The sequence below is a fragment of the Protopterus annectens genome, chromosome 8.part0 (assembly GCF_019279795.1).
Source record: "Protopterus annectens isolate FY-2018-M chromosome 8.part0, PAN1.0, whole genome shotgun sequence".
In the NCBI taxonomy this organism is placed as follows: domain Eukaryota; kingdom Metazoa; phylum Chordata; order Ceratodontiformes; family Protopteridae; genus Protopterus; species Protopterus annectens.
In genome coordinates, this window is record NC_056741.1 from 902,580,261 (window position 1) to 902,603,172 (window position 22,912).

The 22,912-nt window shown below is 41.5% G+C and overlaps 1 protein-coding gene across 1 annotated transcript in view; it reads left to right on the plus strand.

The window, feature by feature from the left end:
- Positions 1–22,912, plus strand: part of KMT2B (lysine methyltransferase 2B) — a gene marked incomplete in the record, with an annotated part of 4,527,268 nt that overhangs the window by 3,133,632 nt on the left and 1,370,724 nt on the right.

The following is a 22,912-nucleotide window of genomic DNA, read 5'->3' on the forward strand; positions in this document are numbered from 1 at the left end:
TAGAGGTGACATCCCTGAGACAGCAGCGTGCTGGTTCGGTGAGATGCATGCCTCACAGATCACGGGTTTGGTGATCAGTCCTTACCACTTATCACTGTCCTTGAGGGGTTTACATGTTCAACATGTGCAGGGATCTTCTTACGTACTCTACTTCCCTCCTAAAAACATGCTAATTATCTAGTTACTCTAAATTCTCTATCATATGTAGAACTTATTAGTTTCTTTATGGCCCAAGTTGCAGCTGAATACGCTTCAAGAAAAAATATGAAATACCCTGCCTTTATGGCCTGAGTCATGGCTCAAAAGGGGTCCATGTATAGCTTATTCACCAGGCTGCCAAATGACATAGACTTCACTGATGTGTTTTGAGGAGAAAGCTGAAGCAGTGCACTGACTAGTTTCAAAAATTGTACATTTTACAGAAAGATGCAGAGGTCATGTTCACATGGTTTTCAGAAAGCGAGTGCTTAAAACATTTCCTGAAAGGTTCATCTACCACTAAGTACATTGCACGAAATGAGACTATATAGCAGAAGTATTAAAGGTTTCACAGGTATGTGCAAAAGTTCTGTGAGTCACTTAAATAAACTTAGCTGAAATAAAGAAAAAGAATGAATGTAAATGGCTCTGAAGCTTATGCTGTATGCAGATTTCACAAAATGTTTTTGTGGTGCATAATTACCTAAGTAGACATCAGCAGAGACAATTAAAAATGCAGTAGGTCAAAAGGACAATTTAAAAGAATAAAAGGAAACTACAGAAATGACACATACTATAATAATAATGATAATAATAATAAACACAGACATACACACATTCACATGCAAACACATCTTGAATGTAGTATCTTGTTACTGTCAGTACTGAAGCTTAAGCAAAGAATAACTTAAAACATGTCAGATAAAACGCACCTAAACTCCATCCCCCGAGGGTATTCAGAACTGGTTAACTTTCTTAGTTTCTATATAGTTCCCATAAAAAAAATTGTATAGTTTACAACTAAAATGTATTTCGTCTTCATTAGCCCCCCTTTTCCCCATTTTTATACATGCTGTTGGTGTGTCACCTGTCACCAAGTCTCTTGATTCCATACCATTCTTCTACTCCCCTACCTCCTTTGCCAGTCAGTTTTAACTGATGCCGATCTTTTCTTATGCAACCTATCCATCTCTTGGCTGGATGACCTAATTTCTGCTTGCCTTCTGCCTGCCATGCCCAAGTTTTAGGTTCATAGGTTCATAGGTTTATACTAGGCTATCTGCCCTAAGGCATTTATAAGCCTAGCCCAAAGTTTTGTGGCTTACGCCACCCCTTATGTTAAAAAATATTGTGCTCATTAGTTTGTTTTGCCTCTGTCCAGCAGTGACACAGAGATGATTCCCAGGGTAAACCTATGATCTCCCATCCACCGGTCAAGATTTCTCTTGAACAGAGCCAGCGAGGTGCTCTGCCTCACATGGACCGGGATTTTATTCCACAGCATAGGGAGTCTCTGAGTGACAAATCTATCCCTTCAGCATGTCTTATTTATATCCGTGCTAAGATTTAAGTCGCTTGCTCTAGTGGATCTGGTAGATTTGGATTTTTTGAGGTGGAGCATGTCCATTAATTCTGGGTTGGTCATGGCCTTGTATGTCAGGCACAGGTCACCTCTGAGCAGACGGTATGCGACTGAATAGAGCTGGAGTTTCTTCAGTCTGGCAGCATATGACAGATTTTGGAATCCCTTTATCCTTTTGGTGAGGAACTTTTGGGGTCTCTCCAATTGCTGCAGGTGTCGGGTGAGATACATCCCAAATGGGGCATTGTACTCGATCATTGGTCTGATAAGTGAAGAGTACAGGGGAACAATGACCTCACTTGATCTGGATGTGAATCCCTTCATGATCAGGTGGGCAATGTAGAAGGTCTTTCTAACCACTTTAGCAATGTGAGTATCAAAAGAAAGGCCACTGTCAACCTGGGTCCCCAGGTCCCTGATAACCTCTTCTGTGCTTAGTGGATTGCCACCTATATGGTAGCTTGGGGTTACCTTGTTTTTCCCGAAGGGTATGACTATACATTTTTTGGCATTTAACTTCAGGCCATGGCTCTGGCAACAGCTATCAGTTTCCGTGAGACCCCTCTGAAGGATATCTGTGTCCGATGTACTTTCCACTATGGCGCCCAGTTTGCAGTCATCTGCAAACTTTGTCAGCCATAGTCCTCCTATGTTTGCCTGTACTTCTGAGAAGTAGATGCCAAACAACAGGGGGCCAAGGACTGAGCCCTGTGGGACACCACTTGTGACCGGCTTGGAGTCTGACATGGTGCCAGCAACTCTGACCCTGTGGGTTCGGTCCTTTAGCCAGTTTGCAACCCATCTTGTGACATACGGGTTTACATTTAAGCTGGTAAGTTTCTCTATAATACCTGAGTGGGGTATTGTGTCGAAAGCTTTTGCAAGGTCAAGGTAGGCTGTATGGACTGCCTTTCCCTCATCAATGGCCTTGGTGACTGTTTCGAAGAAGTCGACCAAGTTCAAAAGGCATGATCTGCCCTTGACAAAGCCAAACTGGGTCGGGTCCAATGTCTGCAAGTCCCCTATGTCTTTGTTTATGAGTTCCATTATGATCCTCTCCATAGCTTTGCAGACCAGGCTTGTTAAGCTTATCGGGCGGTAATTACCAGGGTCCGTAGAGGCACCGCCTTTGTGGAGTGGGACCACAGTTGCCGTACGCCACTCCTTGGGCACGTATCCTGTGGTAAGGCTAAGATTAAACAGCTGCCTTATGTGCAGGTTTAGTTCCTCATTGAGTTCGTGTAGCACACAGCCGGGGACACCATCCGGTCCCATTGATGCTGTGTTTTTAGCTTTAGAGAGAGCAGCTTTTACCTGCGCATTTGAGATGTCTGGGAGGCTACACTCCGCTGGGATAGTTATCTCTCCTTTTGGGGGGGAGAGGGGGGTGAAGTTTGCACTGAACCTGTCCGCCAGTATGTTGGCAATGTCTGTGGGTTCAGTGATTTTTGTATCATTTTGGACTAATTCTGAGCATATCTGGGAGATTCCACCCAGGTTTCTAACATAGCTGAATAAGGCCTTATGATTGTCTTTTGAATCTATGGCAATTTTTCTCTCAAAGTTGGCCTTGGATGATTTTATGAGTGCTCGTATTTTTTACTAATAATGATCAAGGGTGTCTTCTCTTTTATGGATTTTGCTCTATCATGTAACAGCTTTCTCCTCTTATTGTAAAGTTTGTTTATGGCTGGGGTCCACCAGACTGGACGTTTGCCCTTGGTGGAAAGAGTCTTGGTTTTATTAGGGATTGCCTGATCCATGCAGTCCTGGAGGTGTTCGTAGAAGGCATTTGTAAGGGCTTCCGCAGCTTGGGTTGTGGTTTCCACTGGCTCGGGGGCCTTGAAGGATACCACACCAGTCTTGAGTAGTGTGAAGTTTGCTTTAGAGAAGTTCTTCACTGTGGTCTTTTTGTTTGGGGTGAGGGCGGGATGTGAATTTCCAGTGAGATTAGTTTATGATCTGATCTCACCAATGAGGGATATACTTCCGGTGTGGAGCATTTTGTCCCCATGTTTGTGATGATGAGATCTAGTATATTTTCTCCTCTTGTGGGAACGGTGACTAGTTGTTCCATGGCATTTGAATTTATGAACTCCAGGAACCTTTGGGCTAAAACGTTGGGGCTTGAGTAATGTTCCCAGTCTATATTCGGGTAGTTGAAGTCACCCAATATAATGGTGTTTGGAGATACATTTATACCCTCCAGTGTCTTCAGGAAGGCTGTGTGGGGTTCCTGAGTTTGACAGGGTGGCCTGTAGTGTGCTACAAATTGTAGAGCAATTTTGCCTATGGTTAATTGCACCTGGATGGTTTCTGATGCTTCGCGCGTTGCCACCAACCTGGAGGTGTGGGTATCCTTGATGAATATGGATACACCCCCTCCTTTTGTGGTGTGGTCCGGGTTTTGGGGCCGGAACGCATGATATGAGGTAAAACCTGATAGTGCCGGGGTGCTCTCAGGAGCCTTGAACCAGGTTTCAGTTACAGCACAGACATCGATGTTCTCCATACTGAGAAGGGCCTCGAGTGCGTGCATTTTGAGATTTAGACTTCTGGCATTGAGCAGCATTACCCTTAGTTTCTTCCCATTTGTTTTCTAGGGTGGTAGGTTTAGAATTTGAGCCTTGCCTAAAAAGGCACTATGGGGGTGGCAAGAGCCTTAGCCAATATCCGAATCCCAGGGTGACAGGTGCAAGCCGTCTCTTGCGAAGCAGCGTGGCTTGTCAAGCATGTCATCCCAGGCAGACAGACACTGGATCCCCTTTGAATGACACCAGAAATTAAGCCAATTGTTAAAGCTGATCATCTTGTCTCTATGTTGTGGCATCATTCTTGGTGAAGGAAGGATACTGCTCAGGGTCAGGGTCATACCTGCCTGGGCTACATAATCAGAGAGCTCCTCTATGTCTCTTTTCATGTAGTCCAGGGAGGTACGTCTCAGGTCGTTCACACCAGCATGGACAATGACTGTGTCATATTTGTACTTGCTGTGGAGTGACCCGAGTGCTTGTGTTATGTGGCAGATTCTAGCCCGATAGGCAGCTTACTGTGACCCTCTCCTTATTCAGCCTGGTGAGTGGGACGTCAGTGTGTCTGACTATGGAGTCACCTATGACAAGTATGTTTGGTGTTGTATTTGGCCTTAAGGGCTGTGACTGCTTTGAACACTGATTTTGTGGTTTATGTGTTGCCTGTGGTGTGTCATGAGGTGGCAGTTGCTTGGGTGTCTGCTTTGGAGGCCTCTGCTGTTTAGGTAAATTTTTGCTCAGAGCCTCCGAGTATGTCTTAGTGTGTTTATGTGTTTGATTCATTGTTGTGATAGCTTTATGTGAGACTGGTTTTGTGGTGTGTGTAGTTGCCTTCTCCTCCTGTCTGGTCTTGCCAGTCCTGAGTTGAGAGAGCTCAGCCTCCAGTTTGGCCAAATAGCTGCATCTCTCGCAAGTATTTGTGTTATGTGGGAGGAGGAGAGGGTTGTCTGTGTACATGAGGCAATTGTAACATTGCCTCAATATTCCCAGATTCACCAACTGGACTTTTTTTTTCCTGCATATGTGCTCAGAGCACTATAATCTGTTCTCTTTGACCTTGTCTGTAAATGGAGCTACTATCGTCTTCCTCTTTGATGTCTTCGTTTTTTTGCCTGTCACAAAGTATGCATTCTACTTTATCTCTGTCACCTGCAGTTTCCTTAACAGCTCTATCTTCACTGCCCAGGTTTGTGTATCACACAAGTACTTTCACACCACTGTTTTATACAGCTTACTTTTCAGCTTATTTGGCATTCTTTTGTCATACACTACCCATGACACTCTGTGCCATTTGGCAACAGCGTCTTTGAGTCTAGCTTTTATCCCCTTATTCAGACTTCCCTTCTCATCAACCACCTCTCCCAAAAACTTGAAGCTGTTAACCTTTCCACTGCTTTCCATTCATTCTCAATTTTCAGCATCTTCTGATTACCCACATTTGCTGCCATGACAAGTGCCTTGTCTGTACTCAGTTTCATCCGACATACCTTTGCTTTTGCATTCCGTTCAACTAACATTTGCTGAAGTTCCTGTTCAGATTATACTTGCTATGCCATATCATCTGTATCCAGGGAGCTTTGTTGATCTGTCCCCTTTGACATGTATGCTGATGCACATCTACTCCCACCAGGAACTTCTCTAAAAATCTGAACACTGTTTGCATTAGATTCATTGTGTCCATGCAGACAGACTACAATAATTCTTCCAAGCTTTCTGGACTTTAACCATCACAGGACTGCTCACATCAGTGTTCTTGGGACCTTGACATGCGCTTTATTCAAGTCTAGAAATTCCCAGATGGTCTCTTTTCCTTATTTTCAGCTTCTTCTCTTCTAGCTCTATCATGGCAAACATTAAGTCAGTTGTGAGGCATCCTGATCTGAATCCAGACTTCTCAACTCCCATCTTACTTTCCACCATTCTGTGATTTAATTTATCAATCATCCTCTCTATAACTTTCATGAAGTGTGACAGAAGTTTGATATCTCCATGCTGCCCACAGTTGTGAATGTCGTCTTGCTCTTGTGTACCGACACTGTAATACCTATTCTTCAACAATCTGGGATATGCCTTTCTCACCATAGCACTCTTGAGTACTTTAAGAAGACATTTTTCCCCTAACTCACCCACAATCTTGATCATATTTGCTGTGACTTCATCTAGGCCTGCTCCTTTCCTTATTGCTGTTCTTACTATTTCTAGTGTAGGTTCTTTCTGTTTCATTGTAGGCTTTGTATGGTGCATTATGGCTTTTCTGGAGTTTTCTTCATTCAGAAGTTTCTAGAAGTACTTATTTTCTTATTTATTTATTTATTGCTTTACTTGAATGAGGTTGTCCAACTGTGTTGTGGTAGCCCCTTTTCAGCTGAGGTCCAGGTTGAAAAGTTCCAGTAAAAAAATAGGCTATCTTATACAAGTGAAAAAAAAGGTAAGGTTAAAGTTAAAATATGGACATACAATAACTGAAAGAAAGTTGACCTACTTTTGACATCCTGGGTACTGGTGAGTAGGTTGTTGCTGACATCCCTTAAGAATGGTATCTGATATGTCCTTTATCTCTCTGTCTTTGCCTTGCAACCTAATAGAGTTTCTTTATGCCAACTGTTTAACCACTTTCCAGAAGCTGGTAGAATGTTTCTGGTGCCTTGTTTTATGCTACTGTGACTGGTCTCTTAGCCTCTTTGTTAACCAACTAATCACCCTTCTACAGCCTGGTCCGTCTTTTCTATCTCCCACTTTTTCTTGTACTCCTCCTTTGTTTTGATAACTTTCTGGACTTCTGCATTCCATTACCAGCTTTCCTTACATATCTTATATCCATTCCTGGCATGGCCACATATCTCTTCTACAGTCTTTATACATGTTCTTTAAAGGCACTAACATTCTTATAGGTTCATATGTTGTTACTAGGCTTGCAGTCCAGAAGACAACTGAGGAGTCTAACCTAACTTCCCAGTTGATCCTAAGCACTGTCTGGTTAAGCGATGTGTTCAAGGTCACACAATAAGTAAATGAGGGCTGATGGAACCACATCCTGTACCATTCAAACTATAGTTCACGGCCTTAACCATCTGTGCCAACTGCCGGTTTTCTGTAATTCCACCTATTCCTCTTCTTCTGTATGTGCTACAGCCATAAGTATTAGCTTGAATTCTTATGCTTTTGATCCAGTCAGCATCCAGGTCTTAAGCTTAGTCTTTATTGGTCTTAGATCCTTTTTCTAACCACTGTTTCCAGCAGGTTTTGGCCACCACTGGTTTATGTTGTGGGCCAACTGTTTCACCAGGGATAACTTTGAAATCTCTAATTCCATCCTAGTGCTGTTTCCTTACTAGGAGGAAGCTTACCTGAGTTGCATGTTGACCACTCTTGTATGTGACTGTCTTTCTTAGTGAATTGTGTGTTAGCTACCATCAAGCTATTTACCAGACAGAAGTCTAGAATGGCTTCTCTAACTTTATTCCTGTTGCCCTATCCATGTGGACCCAGTTAGTCATCATATCTTGTTCTCTCTGCTCTGTATGAGCATTCAGGTCCCACATTATAAACACCAGCTCATGTTGCCTTGTATCTAGCAGGTCCTGCAACTGCTGCCTGAATGCACTCTTTTCCTTGCCATCACAAAGGTGTTGTGAGGCATAGACTAGGCTTATGAATACTGTCCCATCTTTTCAATGAAGTCTGACTGCCATGAGTCTATCACCAATTCTAATCATTCTCTCTCTCACTGTCCTCAAAAAACTCTCCCTCACCACAACACCCAACCCATTTCTAGTCTGTCCTCCCCTTGAGTCTTAGACTTTGGATCCCAAGCCAGGTAGTTATGCTGTACTGCTCTTCCAAATTGTCTCCTGGGTACACAGGGTAGGCAGCCTCCTCCTTACCATCACGTCATCCATTTCCAAGCTGTTCCCTGTCAGTGAACCTATATTCAGTGCAGCAATCCTTAGTTCATTTTTGGTAAACTAATTGATTTTATATCCAGCATTTGCTCAACAGAGCTATCTTAGGTAACTCAGGATGGTCAACTGGACCTTGGCCGGCCAGTAAGCACACTGAAACATGGCTACTGAACTTTGTCAGGCACACACTAGCCAACAAAGATAACTCGACTGCTCAAGCCAATACCATGGATCCACAGCATAGGTTGGCATAGGTCAGGTCCTTGTTCATTTCTCACCAGAAAACACCATGTCCATTTCTGGCAACATTAGTCAATGGGACCAAATCACCAAGAGCCAATTTTTATGCCAGTGAGTGGCTAGTCTGACATGCTGCACAGCTGTAATCCATTTACTCTTATGCACCACAAGTAGTGTCTAAAGCGGTTGGTCTACACAACTCTTTCTCCAGCAGGCATCACCTAGAATCTCCGCTGCTGCATCTTATATTTTAATGGTATAGCCCATATATATCCATAAATCAGCAAATTGTGAATTATTTTATTTATTTGCCTGTGTTTGCTCCCATATCTTATTGCACTCTGCATCATTTGTAAAACTGTTGCCACATTTTATTTGTGCCAGTAGCCCAAGTTGTGGATGAAAAGGTCTCAGCCCAACACACCTAACCAGGTAACTTGTTTAAATAATTAATTAAGTAAGTAAGTAAGTAAATAAACAGCCATTTAAAACCTTAAGTATATATCTGAAGCTGTTTTCCACTATGTTCTGGATGACTCTGAAAGGATTCAATACCTGTGTCAAAATGAGACTAAGGTACATGATAGCCCATGTGATTCAGAGACCACAAGGCCATAGTATCATGTTTATTGCCTGCCTGCACACTAACTATGCACAAACCTTTGGCAGAAAATCCTGCATGGGCTGACAGTGAGAAAAGGTTAGCATGATCACAAACAATGTAGTCTTATTCCCCATCAGGTTACACCCTTATTGAGCAGAAGATGGCTTAAGGTATGTTTTTGTAACTCATATATGATGCAGAAACAGCAATATGGAGAACACAGAGAGAACGAGTGATTAAATGGAATTCTAAAACAGAAAGAAAACATAAAAAAGGTAGCCAATATATATGAATAAAATAAAGTGGAAAGGAAATGTGTGAAAACATGAGTGAAAATCAGAGCTACTGCTTTTCCTGCTAACACAAAAGCCTTCTTCATCTCCCTCTAATCACATATTACAGATTAATCATACCATGTACCTCCACACATCTGTTGATAAAAGGCTCAGTTTCATTGCCCGTCCATAACCTACTAATCCTCCTTCAAAATACTTTTCACCTCCGATACGAATATACAACTTTCACTGGCCATATTGCTGCTATTTGCAGAGATGCACATATAAATCCTGGTACTTTTTATCTGACCCTTAATAGTATAAATATTTTTGGCATAAATAACAAATAGATTCAAGGTGAATAATGATTAAAGCACTAGCTCTAAACAAATCCTGACTTAAAGATGACTCACGATACCTCCCACAATCTTAGATAATATACCATTTTTACTAATAACAGACCTGGCTCAAGACATACAAAAAGAGATAGAGTACAACAGATTCTAAACTCATACACACTCTTAAACGAACTCTAGACACTAACAGCAATTGGTCTGTCATCCTCTTAACCATGTCCAACCATACCAAAATGTATATACCCTTCCCTCCTCTACTATTGTGTTGGAAACAATACTTGACAAAATACTCCTCCATACTAAATGAATTAAGCAAATAGTACTAGGCAGTCTGAACCTTGACTTTGTGGGTCCAATAATATCTATATTGACCACTTTGACACTAGCCAGCAATTTAACCCAATTAACAACTTCAGGAATCAGGGTTCACCTCTCCTCCAACAAACCGTCTATTCTTGGTATAATTCTAATGAATTGCCCTGTCAAATGCTCCACTGTTGAAATCCTACCCAGTTCCACAAGTGACCATAATTCTGTTATATCTTCCTGGAATCCAAAAACTGTCCAGAGCATCCCCAAACTTTATAACTACAAGGACAGTTTAAGAATGCTTTAGCTAAAGAACTTCATTCTACAGACTAGAACTCTCTATATGCTAGGCCCTCATAAAGCCTTAATTTTTTTTAGATATTGTAACTCCCAACTAAAATAATCTATATCCACTACAAACTAGAAGGCTCAAATCGCACCTAGCTCCGTGGTTAACACAAAAAAATAGCACACCATATGAAGGACAGAGACAAGGTTTGGTGTGACTGGAAAAAGGCTTAAGCAATTTAAATAAGTATGAACACTACCAAACTCTCTAGAAAAATGTGAGTCTTAGTACCAATAAAGCTGAATCAAACTATTGCAATAATACACAAGCTATAACACTTGATCATGATAAAAATATTCTGGAACAGTATAAAATCATAAAGCAATAAAAAATATTCAAAAATGTAAAAAAGTCTGTCCCCTGACTTAATACAATGAAGTGTACATGATGTACATGACCAAACACTTACCAACAGCTACATCTTCTCCAGCATCTCTTATACATTCCCCTTCAGCCCCTACACATTTTTCATGACCAGCACCCACACTCTGCTTTAAGGCAATAACAAAAAAAGCAAGTAAAAGAACAAGTAAATAAGAGTATGCACGACCAATATCTCCATTCCTACTCTATCTGCCCCTCCTTACTGAAACTTGGCAGACAATATCTTGATAGTCATCCTGCTAATAGTTTTAACCTTTTTCTAATAGCAAACAGCTACCCCAGTTTACCCAAACATGCCACAATAGTACCACTCCACAAACTGTCAAACCTTAGAGCATTCAAAGACTACCACCCTATCCCCAACCTTGATCTTCTAGATAAAGTTCTTGAAAAGTTCATCTGTGAAAAAATTCCTCAGCCCATTAGTCAGGAAAACATTCTTGTTGACAGGCACAATGGTTTCAGGCCATTAATGGTCCCTGACTGCTTTAGATCTCTATGCTGCACTTCAACAGCGTGATATGTACGTATAGTTTTCTCACTCCTGCAGGTTGCTACTTTTGTTCTCACAGTTGTGTAACCATGTAGTTACTATATTAAAGTAAGGATGTGCCACATACGGTTAATAAGTATTTTTGCACCACCCCCACCTGAACATCACCTGGTCCTAACAGCCTCCCTTCCTTCACTGGGACTACCAAACACAGCAAGTCTACCCCAGACTTTCTCTGATTCATGTTTGGGACAGGTAAAAAGCTTGGGGCAACTTATGAAAGCATTGTATATGCTGAAAAGAAGGATTTTTTAATGCCCCAAGTCGCCAACCCACGTGCATACATAAGTTCATAGTTTGTTACTAGGTTAATGACCACTAAGGCCTTTCTAAGTCTATCCTTGCGCCCCAGACTATTTAAGTTCTGATTATCATGGGCATCTGTATGGTTGCAGCATGTTAGTAGAGACATAATTAAAGATTTGTAGGGAGAGTTAGTTAGGATAATATTTTTCTTATTGATGGCCTCTCTCCATAACTGACATAGCATATTGCACATGATGCCATGATATGAACAGAAGATAACTGACGTTAATAAATGGTTTCGTTTCTGGTGTCATTCTAAGGGAGTCTGATATTGGTCAGCATGAAAGCAGATGGTCAACAGACCATGTTTGTTTTGCCAGGGATGGTCTGTACCTCTCCCTTCTAGGCTTTCAAATATTAGCGAAAAAACTGTCCTCCCCTATAATGTCGTTTTTAGGAAATGCCAAACTGAAGGTACTTCTGACGTAACAAATCAAAACCAAGAAAATCTAAAGGTATTACCACTCGATGCCAGTAGTCTAAAGAAGAAACTCCACTCCCTGCAAACTCTCCTCACCCTAGAGGTTGCTGATGTCTTTGCAATCACTCAAACATGGATTAAAGTCACAGAGAGAGCACATATGCAGTGCAAGGCTATAATCCCTTCCACACATGTAGACCAGCTATTACATAGACAAGGACTAAAGATGAAGGTGTCTTGATTTAAGATCAAAAATAAATATTCCTCAAGGCTCTTCAAACAAGATGATGCAATTGAGCTTCTCCATGTTCAAATCATCACAGACAAAATCCTACACCACTTCTTTGTAAGCTATAGGTCCCCATCTATGACTCAGCAAACCAATTAACATGTATTTAAGCTTACTGGAAACACTCACCATCTAACCCAATACCATATGTGTGGGTGACTTTACCCCACTATTAACTTGGAATCATATATGACACCAAATGTACAGGCACAGAGATTCCTGGATTTTGTAAATACAAACTCCCTGAACTAGATTGTCACGATGCTGACCAGGAGTGCAAACATACTGGATCTGGTCCTTACTAATATCAGAGAGCACTGCACATTCCCTAGTGTAATGTCCTCTCTGTTAATGCCAGACTACAAAAAAATGGTCCCCTTTGAAGTAAAAATAAAACCCAGAATCTCAGCTAATCCTGGAATGTTCGGGAAGTAATCTAACATCAACTTCCAATTAAGTAATAACCTGCAAAAATTTCAGGCCCCCATAAACCCTGAGAACACTTCTGTCTATGCGGAATAGTTTACAAAAATGTTATAAAGGCATGTTAATAGTTGGATAGAGGCATCTGTACCCACCAAGAATAACTGCAGAACTAACTTAAGAAAAAAGCCATTCTGGTGGAATCACAACACTGATAGGCTGTATAACAGAAGGAAGAAAATCTTGGCAAAATTTAGGAGGTGTAGTATCCAGCAGGATAAAAGTACTCTCATCAAACTAAGTGAGCAATGCAGAAGACAAATAAAGTCTACCAAAGCCAAAGTTGAGGCAAATTTTTCAGCTATGTGCACACCCTTAAAGGCAATACACAATTGTGTGCAGAGCTCATTTTTAACGGAACTGCCTGTACTGAGCCAGACATAAGCAAACCTACTGTCAATACTAATTCAGCTGTAACTTTACCCTTCTCTCCTCTGGCTATCACTAGGGAACAGGTCCTATATGCTCTATCAAAGGCCAAGAACACTGCATTGATGTACCCAGACAATATCCCGGGATGCCTTCTAAACAGCATGAAAGATGACCTTTCAGGCCGTATGAAATCACCATTTAACTGTAGCCTCCAAATAGGCTTTGTGCCTCATGAATGGAGAACAGCAACAGTCATCCCTGTGCACACAGGTGGGCCATCTACTCTACAGACCCATAAGTCTCACTAGTCTCTTATGCAAAGCCATGGAAAGCATAATGAAAAAGATCAGTATTAACATAAGAAACCTCCAGACACTGGACCAATCCCAATTTGGTTTCAAATAGGCCAAGTCATTCCTATTCAGCCTGCTGGACTTATTTACGAAGGCCATCAAACCAATAAATGAAAATAAAATCGCTCACACTGCCTACCATGACCTGGCCAAGGAATCTGACACAATACCACACTCTGAGACTGTTGATACACTCAAGAGTTTAGCTATAAACCCTTATGTCACATGGTGGATAGCCAGCTGGCTCACAGACAGAACCCAGGTAGTTAGAATTGCAGAGTCCACCTATACAAAGATGCCAGTCACAAGTGTAGTCCCTCAGAAATCAGTACTAGGACTGCTCTTTTTTGGCATTTATTTCACTGACATCAAGGCCAATGTGAAGGGCCTCTGGATGACCAGATTTGCAAACAATTGCAATCCCCACTAACATTAATTGTCTCCAGGAAGAACTGGCACAGACAAATAAATTGTGTCAGAGCTATGGACTTAAACTAAATGCCAAGAAATATATAATAATATCCTTTGGGAAGTCAACCATCCCTGATAACTATCATATTGACAGCACACCCCAACAGTTCACCCAGTAGTTAGAAACATGGGCAGACATAGACAGTAATCTAGCCTTTGGTTATCACATGTGTAAAGTAGTGAGGAAATCATTCTACATTATGCAACTTATAAACAAAGGTATGGCATCTAGGTTCAAGGAGTCAATTGTCCCACTATATCCAGCATTCATATCATTGAGTACAGTGCCCCCTTTGGTATGTACGTAACCATGCACATCCAATAACTGGAACATCCACAGAGATTCCTCACTAAAGGAATACAGGACGAAATTGCCATATCCTGTGCAAACCATCTCAAAGCCCTATCCCTGTAGTCCATCTCCTGAGGGAAGATCTATGCCTAGTATACAAGGCATTGTTGAACCTAACAATGACAGACCTCCTGCATATCTGCAAAACAAACAGCACCCTAATTACCTGTTTTAAAGACTTAGCTTTGCCGGTGATATAAATAGGACCTGCTGGAGATTCATGTTGCATCCCAGACACTACCCCTTCTCTGGAACAGGCTCTCCATCCATGTGAAACAGAGCTCCTCCCTAATGTAATTCAGGTGTACAGTGGACAACTATATGAGTAACAGGAAATTCATCTCCGGTTTGGCACCTATGTCTCTAATGAACACTGGCAACCTCTAAACAGTTCATTTCACAGGCTCCCAATTGTAAGTGATTCATCTCCTAAGCACCTGCTTAGACTTATCAAGGGTACCAGAACTTTTCAAAGATTTGGGATGCATGGCTAGGCTCAAAAAGGCCCTAGTGCACTTTAGCCTAGTACACAGCTATGGACCTATTTCCCATCCAATTAAGTTTCATTTGAATAGGATCATGGATGAACTCTGCTTTACATGGAGGGGGGAACCTATTCCATAGTGCAAGGATCCTTTGGAACACATATCTCTCTCTCCAGCACGTTCTTTTTATGTCACAAACATAGTTCAGATCCTTGAATCTAGTGTTTCTGGTACTGTTTGTTTTACACAAATGCAGTAGATACATCAGGGCTGGATCTGAGGAAGCTCTGTAAGCCAGACAAGGATCCCCTCTTTGCAGCCTATAGGAGACTGAATACAGAGACAGAGCCATTAGGTGATCAGTGTTGGACAGGGTATTCATGACCTGACTTCTCCTGGTGAAAACCTTTGTGGGTGTTCTAACTGTTGCAAGTGTCTGTTTAGATGCATGCCAAAGGGGGCATTGCATTCAATGATAGGTTTGATAATGGCCCAGTACAGTAGTACTATAACTTCATTGGACCTGGATGCCATATCCTTACCTATAAGTTGGAAGACACAGAATGTTTTTTTTATGTTATCCTAGCTCTGTGTTGGTCAAAGGCCAGACTGATGCCTTACTACTGGGTCAACTCTTAGGGGCATTTTATTGATGGATTAATTTAACTTGGGTTGACAGTTTCCCAAAGGACATTATAATGCATTTTGGGGCACTGAGTTTTAGACCATGGCTTTGGCATCAGCTATTTGTCTGTGTTAAACCTACTTGCAAGATAATATCTCCCAGTTTACAGTCTTCTGTGAACTTGGTGAGTCAGAGGCCTTGAACATTAGTCTTGACTTCTGAGAAGTAAATGCCAAACAGTATTGGGTTCAGCATGGAGTCCTGGGGTACTTCCCTGAGGACCAGTCTCTTGTTGGAGGTGGTCTCATCATTCCTGGCTAGTTCAATCCTGACAGAAATTTACTAAATTATGTAAGGATTTACTCCTAGTTCAGAGAGCTTGTCAACAATTCCAGAGTGGGGTACTATATTGAATATCTTAGCCAGGTCAAGACATGCAGTATGCACTGTTTTACCCTTATCCACTACCATGGTGACCCTCTCAAAGAAGTCTTCCAGGTCAAGTAGACATGACCATTCCTTAACAAAGCCAAATTGGGAAGAGTACCTGTCTGTAAATTGCCAGTGTCCTTGTTTATCATTTCCAGGATAATTCATTCCATGGCTTTGCATATTAGACTTGTTAGACTGATGGGTCTGTAGTGCCCTGGGTCAGTTGATAGTTCGCCCTTGTGGAGGGAAATAATTGTTGTGGCCCTTATTCACTTGCAATGTAGCCTGTTTCAAGGTTGTAATTAAACAGTGCTTCAAGTGGTCCTGATAGGTCTGGCTTGAGACTGTTCAGGAGGTAACCATGGATGCTGTTGGGCCCACAGAGGCAGTGTTCTTAGCTTTAGCAATGCTACCAGGACCTAGTCCCTGATGATAGCTTGGGGAAGTATGTTGGAGAAGATTTCACCTAATGGAACTGGGAGAGAATGGGTGTGAAATTTGAGTTGAATTTATCAGCCAGTAGATCCACTACGTCACCCTGATCAGTGAAGGTGGTACCATTTACCACCAGTTCAGCACTCTGCTGTATGTTACCTCTAAGGTTGTGGACATAGCTGAAGAAAGCCTTCAGATTATCCTTAGCCTGTGAGGCTATCTGGACTTTGTAGTTGGCCTTGGACTTAATTAGACCTCTTAGCTCCTTGTGTAGTTGTATAAGAGAGCACTTGTCTTTAAGAAAGATGCTCTTCCTAATTTTGGCAATGAGTTTTCTTCTTTTATTGTACATCCTGTCTAGGTGAGGATTCCACCAGTGGGATTTGTTCTTAGTGTTTGTTTTGGGTTTATTTCTGGTAGGTAAGGCAGACTCTTTGCAGTTGGGTTTATTTCTGGTAGGTACGGCAGTCTCTTTGCAGCCATTCACGTTTGTATAGGGACCGCGTGAATAACTCTGCATGGGTAGCTATGGTCTCTGGGTTGGTGGGAGCCTTGAATTTTGACATACTGTCACTTAACAGTATGTAGTTTTCCTTTGAATAGCTCCTAAGTGTTACTACTGGTATAGCTGGATTTTCTGGGTTGACTTTTACTAGAAATGAGACAACTCTTTTTTCTGAACTCACTAAAAAGGACATGGCATACTTTCCCATGATCCAGTATGTTTGATTCTCTGGTTGGAGCATGTACTATCTGTTCCAGGGTGTTTGTGTTAATAGAATCCAGGAAGCATTTTGCTCATGAGTTTGAGGAAGATGGCTAGTTAAAGTCACATATGAATAGGGTGTTTGGCTGGATGATGAGCATCTCTCGTAGGTTTAGTTGAGAGTCACCACTAACACCAGTGAGGGGTGTCCTTGTCCATATAAGGAAAGGATAATAAATACACACACAGTAAAGTACAATTTCCCTAAAGAGCACACAGAGATCACAGTTAGTCTGGGGCTGGTTTCTCCCTTTCTCTTCAGGTCCCCAATAAGTCTTCCCATTGGCACAGCTATAGGGTCCAGATCTCAGCCTAGTGGGCAAGCTAAAACCTCCAGCACCATCTCTGTCCAGTCAGTGCTTCATGTCCCTGCCCAAGTAGCTGACAAACACACATTTTGAGATAAGATTTATATACAACCACACAGACACTCCTGGGGAAGGCTGGCACAGGTTCTCCAGCTGTTCCCCTTTTACCCAGACTATACGGTAGTACCACTTGCCACCGCCCACTAATATTTATCAGCTACTAAAAGGCTCTTATGAAAAGGTGTCCAATTATACTGTGCAATATTATTGACCAAATGGTAATTGTGACCGAACAGCAAGGCTATTGGAGTGGTTTTGCACAATATTACTAGATACATGCAATGTACTCTTAGAGCTTAAATTATCTCTACACAAAATAGCCACAGTTGAAAGGTTTAAAAATATTTAATAACAATTAATGAAAACGCAAGACAATACTTCTTACTATACAGTGCTAATCAAGAGTTCAGAGATCACAGAGAAATACTTAAAATAATACAGTAGAAAAGTACTGACATCAATACAGAAAAAAAAATCTAATCTCCCTCCTACCTATATCTAAGAGAAAACACAGTTCTAAAATAAACTTACATATAGAACACAGGCAGAGTGCTGGTGAGTTGGATGTTCTCAAGACAAATGCTCAATCCCCTCATTCTTTCTGTCCTTAAATTGATACAGTACCACTGATTCATTTCAGATTACATTATGTCTTTCTGGTTCCCAGGCTATCAGAAACTTAGAGGTTAACAGCCCTTTTGATCTTGCAGCTGGTCAGGAAGCCATTGCAATAAAAGACATTATACATGCAAATTCTAGCAAATAATTCTGGTCTCAAAACAATAGCCAGAATTCCTTCATCCAGACATCTTGGCTCCAGGTTTTGGATCAAAGAATTATACCATGCTTGACTTATCAGCTTTCCTCCAGTAGAGTGCAATGTGGTTACATTTTTGAAGTTCACCATTTAGCAAAGAGAACAAGCATGTGGCTTACATTAATATTTACAAATGACAGAATTATCTACAAAATTTTGTCTAGCTAGGCTGGCAGCCTTTACATATCTTCACACATAGGTTTATAGATTGATAGGTGCTTACTAGACTAATGACCACAAGGGTCTTTTTAAGCCTAGCCATGCATCCCAAATTTCTGACTAGTTCTAATATCCTTGATAAGTGTAAGCAATGGTTTGAGAGATTAAACATTTACAAGCAGGGGCCTGGGAGATGAATCATTTACAGGATGCCTGTGTGCATTAGAGACATAGGTGCCAAACCAGGGATGAATTACCTGTTCCCCATCCAATTGTCCAATCTGCACTTGGATTGAGTTTGGGAGGCTCTCTGGTTCACATGGATGGGGAGCCTGTTCCATAGAAGGGATAGTCTCTGGGATACACACCTACCACTCCAGCAGGCCCTATTTATATCACAGGCAAGGTTTAAGTCTTTAAAATGTGTAATTCTGGTGCTGTTTGTTTTGTGGATATGGAGGAGGTGCTTCAGAGTGGAGTCTGACAATGTCCTGTATGGCAGGCATAGATCTCCCCTCAAAAGCCTGTAGGAGACAGAATACAGGGATAGGGTCTTGAAGCTGTTTACACAGAACATTTTACTTACACCCTGTGTTCTAGTGAGGAACTTATGTGGACACTCCAGTTATTGGATATGTCTGGTTAGGTATGAACCAAAAGGGACATTTTACTCAATGATAGGTATGATGAATGCCGAATACAGTGGAACAATGACTTTCTTGGACATAGATGCCATACCTTTGTTTATAAGTTGCACAACATAGAAGGATTTCCTCACTACTGTAGACACGTGATGGTTAAAGGCTAGATTACTATCTATGTGTGTCCCAAAGTTCCTGACTACTGGGTCAACTCTAAGGGGTGTGTTGTCAATATGACAGTTACCAGGGGTGGATGACTTCCCAAAGGATACTATTATGCATTCCATGGCTCTAACACCAGTTGTTTGTCTGTGTCAGCCCCTCCTGGTGAACATTTGTGTCAGTGTGGGATTCAATGACAGCTCCTAATTTGCAATCATCTGCAAATTTAGTCAGCCAGAGACCAATGGCATTGGTCTTGACTTCAGAGAACTAAATGCAAAACAAAGGGCGGTCCATGGACCCCTGAGGGACTGCTCTTGTGGCTGGTCTCTTTGTAGAGGTGGACACCCTAATTCTAACTTCCTGGGTCCCGTCTGTGAACCAGTTGGCTATCCCCCGGGTGACATACGAGTTTGTAACTAACCTCTTGAGTTTGTTAACAATGAACAAGTGGGGTATTGTGTCAGTTGCCTTGTTCAGGTCAAGGTAGGAATTTTTCCCTCATCCATTACTTTGGTTACCTTCTCAAAGAAGTCCACCAGGTTAAGTAGGCATGATCTGCCCTTGACAAAACCAAACTGGGTTGGGTCCTGTGTCTGGAGATTTACTGTATCTGTATTGATCATGTTCATGATAATTCTTTCCATGGCTTTACATATAAGACTAGTGAGACTTATGGGTCTGTAGTTTCCAGGGTCTGTAGATGGCCCACCTTTGTGCAGAGGGATGACTGTTGGTGTTCTCCATTCATGAGGCACAAAGCCTGTTTGGAGGCTACAGTTAAACAATGATTCCTGAGGCCCTGATAGGTCATGTTTCATGCTATTTAGAAAGGCATCCTGGGATACTGTCTGGACCCACAGATGTAGTGTTCTTGGTCTTACAGAAAGAGCATTAAGGACCTGTTCCCTAGTGTTAGTAGGGAGAGTTATATTATATTTGATGGTATTTCCTGACGGAAGGTTGAAGGGGAGAGAGGGGTAAAGTTAGAGCTGAATTTTTCAGCCAGAGGTTTGCTATATCTTCTGGCTCAGTATAGGAGGCTCCATTTACAATGAGCTCTGCACACAATTGTGTTTTGCCTTTAAGGTTGCAGACATAGCTAAAGAATGCTTTATGGCTGTCCTTGGCCAGGGAGGCCAATCTTACCTCAAATTTGGCTTTGGTAGACTTTATTTTTACTCTGAGTTGTTTGTTTAGTTTGATGAGAGTGCTTTTATCTTACTGGGTGCTGCACCTCCTAATTTTTGCCATGCTTTTCTTCCTCCTGTTATACAGCCTATTGATTTTGTGACTCCACCAGGGTGGCTTGTTTTTTGATTTAGTTCAGTACTTCTTCCTGGTGGGTACAGCTGCCTCTATGCAGCTATTAACATGCTCGTACAGTGTTTCTGTGAACAGTTTTCCATAGGCAGCAATGTTCTCAGGGTTTATGGGGGCTTGAAATTTTGCCAGGTTATCACTTAATAGCAGGAGGTTAGCCTTAGATTAGTTCCTGAATATTCCAGTTTACCTGGGGTCCAGGTTATATTTTTACTTCAAAGGAGACCATTTTGTGGTCTGACCTTACCAGAAAACACATTACAGTAGGGTGTGTGCAGCACTCTCCCATATTAGTGAGGACCAGATCTAGTATGGTTGCACCCCTGGTTGGTGTATTGACTATCTGGTCCAGGTATTTAGTGTTTACAAAATCCAGGAATCTCTGCCCTTGTACATTTGGTGTCATAAAGGATTCCCAGTTAATAATGGGGTAATTAAAGTCACCCATGACTATGGTATTGGTTGGATGGTTAGTGTTTCTAATAACTTTAAATGCGTAGTATGGGTTTCCTGGGTCATACAGGGAGACCTATAGTTTGCAAGGAAGTGGTATTGGATTTTGTCTATGATGATTTGAGCATGAAGCAGCTCAAGTGCATTGTCCTGTTTGACCAGCCTTGAAGTATATTTATTTTTGATGTAAGTAGAGACACCTCCACCTTTCGTCCCTGCCTGTGAAGTAGCTAGTCTAAATGTGTGGAAGGCATTATAATCTTGCTCTGTTGGTGTGCTCTCTATGGCTTTAAACTATGTCTCAGTGACCACACAGATGTCAGTATTCTCTAGGGTGAAGAGAGCTTCTAGGGAGTGGAGTTTTTTTTAGACTTCTAGCACTGAGCAGTAATACCTTTAGATTTTCTTGGTTTTGATTTGCTATGTCAGAAGTACTTTCAGTTTGGCATTGCCTAAAAAAGGAGCTATGGGGGAAGATAATGTTTCAGCTAATATTCGAAAGCCTAGAGGGGAGAGGTGCAGACCATCCATGATGAAGCAGCATAGTCTGTTGACTATCTCATTCCATGCTGACAAATATTGCACCCCCTTAGAATGACACCAGAAACTAAGCCAATTATTAAAGTCAGTCATCTTTTGTTCATATTGTGACATCATCCTTGGAGAAGGTAACATGCTGCTCAATACTAGGCTCATACCAGTCTGGGACACATATTCCGAGAGCTCCATGATGTCTCTCTTCCTATATTCTAGGGAGGTACGTCTCAGGTCATTTGCTCCCACATGGACTATGACTGAGTCATGTTCGTACTTGTGGTCCAATGACCTGAGAGTGTGCATAATGTGGTGGATCCCAGACCCTGGTAAGCAACTAACTGTGACTTTCTCCTTACTCAGCCTGGTGAGAGGGACATCAGTGTGTCTCACAATGGAGTCTCCAATAACTAGAATGCTGGATTGTGTGGTGGCTTACCTTATAGGCTTAGAGGTAGAGGGTCCATAAGATGTAGATCTATGTGTTGAAGCTTTGCACATCTGAAGTACCTTCTATGGCTTTAAATCAAGTCTTGGTCACAGCACAGATGTCCAGATTCTCCATAGTGAGTAGGACTTGAAAGGTATGGAGTTTTTTTTAGGCTCCTGTCATTGTGCTTTAACACCTTAAGGTTCCTTGTAGACTTTTTCACTATGTTGGTAGTTTTGTCTTTTTGGCATTGCCAAAAAAAGGCTCCAAGGGGGGCTGGATAAAGTTTTAGCCAGTATCCAAACCCTAAGGTTGACAGATGCAGCCCATCCTTGTCAAAGCAATGTGGTCTTTTGTCCATGTCCTCCCTTGCTGATAGATATTTGAATCCCCCTAGAGTGACACCAGAAATTAAGACAATTACTAAAATCAATCACTTTATGTTCATACTATGGCATCATGCTCTGTGACATATATACTGAGAGATCCATTATATTTCTTCTCATATAGTGGATTGAGGTATGCCACAGTCATTTACACCCACATGGACTATGATAGAATTGTATTAATTGTATTAATTAATTGATTAATTAAATATTTGATATTTGTTAACCGGGTTAGTCCGACTGGGCTGCAGACCCCTTTCTCAGCGGAGACCCGAGGAGAAAAGCTCCACAGATAGACAGATGCAAAAACAAAACATCATACATATTAACATACAAATGTATACATACAGGCAAAAGAAAATACATCTTATAAATGAACATGTTAGAATACAGGGAAATATTAAAGTTTGAAACAGCCATGGTACATATTAACTATATAAAATATAATATAAAAAGTTATATTCCATCTAACAATTATTGATACCTGAGGTGCAGTAACTAGAGCATGTACATGATATTGCAGATCCTGACTCCAGATAGGCAACTAACTGTTATTTTCTCTTTGTCTAGCTTTGTGAGTTGCACAATGAAGTCCCCATTGACAACAGTATTAAGTAAGGTATATTTTTGACTTATGGACTTTGTCCTTGGGGGACCATTGGGTATAGGCTTATGTGAGATGTTTGGTGTTGCTTTGCGTATGTGCTTTAGTGATTTCTGAGTAGTGTTGCCATTAGGTGGCTTTGGAGATCTTTGAGATTTGGAAAGTTTTCATTTAAATGCCT